The sequence below is a fragment of the Malurus melanocephalus genome, unplaced genomic scaffold (assembly GCF_030028575.1).
Source record: "Malurus melanocephalus ecotype Western Australia unplaced genomic scaffold, MMel_1.1 scaffold_7, whole genome shotgun sequence".
In the NCBI taxonomy this organism is placed as follows: Eukaryota; Metazoa; Chordata; class Aves; order Passeriformes; family Maluridae; genus Malurus; species Malurus melanocephalus.
The window spans coordinates 1,646,331-1,651,840 of NW_026623239.1; positions in this window are offsets into that span (position 1 = coordinate 1,646,331).

Genomic DNA, 5,510 nt, shown 5'->3' on the forward strand with positions numbered 1-5,510 from the left:
TGACCAAAGGGACATTCCAGACCATCTGACATCATGGTCAGTAGATAAAGTGGGGGGAAGAAGGAGGAAAGGGGAGATGTTTGGAATGACGGAGTTTGTCTTCCCGTGTCACTTTTGCATGCAATGGGCTCTGCTCTCCTGGAGATGCTGAACACCTGCCTGCCTGTGGGAAGCATGAATTAATTATTTGTTTTGCTTTGTTTGTGTGCACTGCTTTTGCTTTCCCTATTAAACTCTTTTTATCTCAACTCATGAGTTTTCCAAGCTTTCAGCCTTTTGATCCTCTCCCTGATCCTMCTGGTGAGGGAGTGAATGAGCAGATGCRTGGGGTTTGGCTGCTGGCTGGGGTTAAACCTCGACACATGTAATGGGAAGAATAAGCATCATCAAATAATTATCCCATTATTATTTAAGATGCAAATTGCAGTAGGGCATGAAGTACCTTATAACACAAACCTCAGCCCTTATGCAGTGTAAAGCATACAAACCACGGATGATTCCTAGCACAGGAACCCTCGGGAATGCCACGGGGAAATGGAGGCTGCCCAGGCAGAGCAGCATGGGGCCATAGCAGCTCCTAGCTGGTTCCTTTTATTCTTTCCATGCCTTTACACTGGGAGCAAATACTATACCCTGATTATTCCAGGGACAGATACGAGGGAGGCATGGCACTGTGGCTTTTTGCCCCCAGCACAGACAGCCTTGAATTCAGACAGAGTGCTATGCACGGGTGCAAGGGAAATTAGGCAYAGCAGGAGCAATTGAAGACAATAATCTCTCTTTATCAGTATGCCTATAGCTGAGGAGATAAATCCAAGGTTTGATTTTTTCGCTACTTTGGGTAAGGAACAGAAAAAGCAAGTTGTGAACACGCCTGGTCTTGCCTGCTCTCTCAGTAAAAGAGGAAGATGGGTGGGGATAGCTGGTAACAGCCAGGCTCCACTTAAAATGGCAGTAGGGCACACTCACATGACACCTTACCAAGAGGGCAAGGTCTGGGCTGGCTGTAAATGGGGAGAGCAGCCTGTGGGAAGCAACTCAATTGACAGGCAAGGACCCGAAAGGTCATGCAATGGGGTTCAAAGTCTGTTTAACCATGCACAGCAGAGCTGGGAAAGAGCCCAATAAAGCATGAGGTAGGAGAGGTGCAGCGTTGTGCATCGAGTCACGCTGCCTGGGCTGACTCTCTAGGAATCAAAGCCCGCCCCACAGCAGCACTGTGGGCAATGGGAGCATCCCTGGATACCCCCTGGCAGGCAGGGTATCCAGGGGGCTCACAGCCCCCACCACCCACTTCACATCCCCCATCCCCATCCCACGGGGCATGGGGAGGCAGAGAGCCGGCACAAACAGCTGTGTCYGGGCTGATAAGGAAATCTGGGATTTGTGTGGTTCTTGTAAGCAGATCTCCAGTCCCCGGAGGGATGGACGCATTTCGCCGTGTGCGTTTTGCCACCTGCCCAGCCAGGCCACCACCCTGCACTGTCCTTGCCTGCACTTTGTGCCACTGATCACCRTCAGCTCTGCAGGGATGGCAGAGTCAGGGGGCTGCAAAGCTGCTGGGATCACAGGAAGGCTCATCATCTGTCTTTTGGGGTGCCTCAGTGTAAGGAGAACAAACAGGGCAGAAGATGAGTGGGAAGAGAAGGTCTAAACACACATGGTGGCAATGCTCAAAGCCCCATGGCAGCAGCAGTGGCTCCTACAAAGGGCCAGGACACATCCTCTCCTGTCCAATGTCTGGGCACAGGGCAAGAGAAAACTACTATGCCCAAATCCCACCAGACTATCTCACCAGCCCTGCCAGCTGGGAAGTTACAAGGCGTTTTTCATCCGTTGGGAGGGATTATTTAAAGCACAAAATACCTGAGGGACTCAAGGCTTTGGGGAACAGAAAGCATTTGTCTAAGCTTATTTCAGGGAAAATAATACATTTCCTGCGCAGTTAGATATGAATGCAGAAGCTTTTAACCTATAAAAGCACACAAACCACACAACAAGAGCAGTTCAAAGATTTCTCATTTACTTAGAAGCAGAAAGACATAACAGAAAAAACCTAGGGGATGGAGAGCTTTAAAAAAGGGACATTTTAAACAATGTTTAACCTAGTCCTGAAATACTTCAGCCCACATTCAGCTAAAAGTTCAAGAAAGAAAAAAGTACTAATTCCTTTGAAAACTTTCATGAAACAAGCCTACTTGTATTCACAAATATCTTGAATTAGCTCTTTGTTAAATTGACAGAGTCTTTGCTGTTAGACCAATATTATGGGTCAGAGAGGAGTTATCTACCCTTGTGTTTTACAAAACAGGCTATTTGCCAAATGCTGATCCATTTAGCAGGCTTAATTTTATTTCATTATATGATTTTATTTGTCTTTTGAGATTGGTTCAAATAAGCCTTACGTAACCTAGATATTTTTTAAAAATAGWATAGTCATTATTTGAACTGTAGAATTTTTTTTTTGGTCTTTTGCAGCTCCACATATGCTTCAGGACTCACGTGCATGATTTATGTGCATACACAGCTATTCCTAACACTGGCTTGAGTGTTGTCCCACCTTTGCAACTTGAGCTGCTGCATTCAGTCACCTGATAAGCTGTTAGAKCAAAGAGATCAGGGCAAGCAATATTCTTTTGCAGACCAATCCCAGCAATGAGACTGCACCTTGGAGAAAGGAGAGACTCAGCAGGGGAAGGTTTTCTGCACTGCACTGCACCTCTTTTATATCCKGCTCTGCACTGAAATCTCTTGCTCCTGTGCTTTCCCCAGGATGGATGGTGTTATGGGATGACTGCTTGCAGCCTGGCTGTAGCCCAGGAATCCAGGCAGTTCTGATCCTCTGCAGCCTAAAGGAGGAACCCTAGCAACCAGTACAATCCTTCTGGAGAAAAAGTCCCTTTATGAAGATTAAATACATTTACATGCCTGATTGACTCCCCATTTCTTTTCAAATCCAATCTGAAAACATGTATTCTCACCCAGATATTACTCACTGTTGTGCTTCACAGCTGCATTGTTGGGCAGTACAGAAATTGGTAATTATGGTTTGCACAGAAGATTATTCATAAAATAAATCAGAAATATATAATTCACCCTAGGGAACTGTATTAAGGATGAGCACATAAATACAGTTCCAAACATACTGCACTGCAAACTCTCCTGGGGCATTCTTGATCCTTGTCAGAAGCAGCATCTCGGGCTCTGGGGTGTTTGTGGGCTCGGTGAGCACATCAGGGGGGTGCAAAAGGCTGGGCCCAGGCTTGAGAGGCAGCACCAGCTATAACTTCTCTGCAGGCAGATGGACAATCTTCTGGTTTGCCACCAGAAGGGCACTGCTGGGAGCAAACTCCCTGTTCTTCTGCATGAGGGACTGACTACAGCTAAGCATGGACAGAGTGCTGTGCAGTTGAAGAGTAGCTGGATTAGACCTCCAACAAGCACAAGAGGTGAAATATTAATAGGAAAAAAGATAATTTTTAATTAAAGTAAAAGGTAAAATGGCTAAATATCCAGATACTCTGCTTCCCTTCGGGTTATGCTTCATGAATTATTTGAGTGCCATAATAACTTAGGTGCTGTATGAAACCTCTATAAACATTAATTATATGCCAGAAATCATCTTCACACTTCAGCCTACAGAAGTTAAGGTACATCTAACCCTTCTGATACCCAGCAACARCTTCCCATAGCCTAACATTAGATAATTAAAGGGTACTCTGTGATACCCAGTCACTTCATGATCCTTTTAACAGTGACTCATAACAACATCTTTCAAGACAGGGAGATGCTACCCCTTTACAGAGCCAGGGTAAAGAGCCAGGAAGGAACTGACAGACAGGGTAGTGGTGGAGGGGGATCTGGAGGCAGAACACAGCCAAAACCTGCCACTGACTTTTTCAAGGGATGACCAAATGTGCTGAGCTGGCAGAGCTGGCGGGGCCCAGCAGGATTGCTGCCCCAAGTGTGCATTAGCTAATTCAGACAGCCTCACTTGGCACACCTCCGCTGCCTTCAGCAGCGCTCCGTCAGCCTACACCCACCAAGCCTTTTGGACCCGTGTCTAAAAAGTATATATTTCACCCACCTTTGATAGTTCTTGTAACAAAATACTGCAAAGTGCATTGCTGGAACCAAATCTGCCCCAGCAGRACAGCGGAGTGGAAAACCTAAGATTTCCTTCTGTCTCTCTGATAGCTGCGCTCACTCACAAACACGGTAACATATATCAGSAAATGCTTTTTGCGTACCTATGCATTTCTCTGAAGGACAGGAACGTTTTGCAATTCATTTCTATTGCTGCTATTCATTATGCTACTCAATTACATTAAGTGCCCTAATTACTTATTTACAAAGGGTTAGTAACTCTGTACTTTTTACCTGACCTATATACTAAGCCTGGAGGCAACAAACACTTTTCTGCATTCCTCTGTTGCTAGCAGCAGCTTTCAATAGCCCTTTGTTCACCACAAAGCACCAGGTCGGCTTTAGAGRGTTTTAGAGGAAGCTTGGCTTTCAGCTGACGGTGAGCTGGAGCTCCCAGCCTGGGAGAGCAGGTGCCTTCCTGCCTGACCTCACTGTGCTCTGGACATCTCTGCTGGCCAACACGGGGGGCCCTGGGCTTTGTTTCCAGCAATGGCATGCACAGACTGGGGAATGTCACCTCCTCAAGGTGTCCACAGAGGACAATAGGCTTTGAGGGACGCTGTGTGCCAGGGCCACCTCTGATGGCATCAGCCCTGGGACACTGCAGACCCCTTCAGCCCTGAGGAGTGGCAGCCTGCCCCAGAGCCTCACCTGACCCCCTCTGTGGGTTCTGTGGGTCTCCTATTCCCTGTGTGGGTCACAGAGTCACAGAAAGGGTCAGCTTGGAAGGGACCCCTGTGGGTCACCTGATCCACCCCCTGCTCAGGCAGGGCCATCCCAGAGCTCACGGCACGGGATTRTTTCCAGACAGTTCCGGAGTATCTCCAGTGTGGCAAACCCCCAGCCTCTCTGGGCAGTCTGTCCCAGTGCTCAGTCACTGCACAGCAAAGAAGTTCTTCCTCATGTTCAGGTGGATCTTGCTGTGYCTCAGTTTCTGCCCRYTGYCCCTTGTACCATTGCCTGGCACCACGAGCAGAGCCCGGTGYGTGCCCTTGGCTCCCTCCCTGCAAATCTTAGAGATGATGATGAGCTCCCCTCTCAGTTTTCTCTTTTTGAAGCTGAAAAGGCCCAACTCCTTCAGCCTTTCCTGGTAAGAGAGATGCTCCAGACCTTTGACCAGCACAGCAGCTCTCTGCTGGACCTGCTCCAGGATCCCCACATCTCTCTTAGTGSTAATCAAGCATTTCATGCCTGTCCAAGAACATCAAGTGCAAATAGCCCCTTTATCACAACTTGTTTTGGATTCAAGGTTATCCTGTCTCCAGACAGAATTTTCTTCTCTGGCTAAAGAAGTTTGTCCAATTTTTTTTGTGTTTTCTAGCCTGCTGTACTACTCCCACTGTCCTCTTAGCTCTAATCAAGTA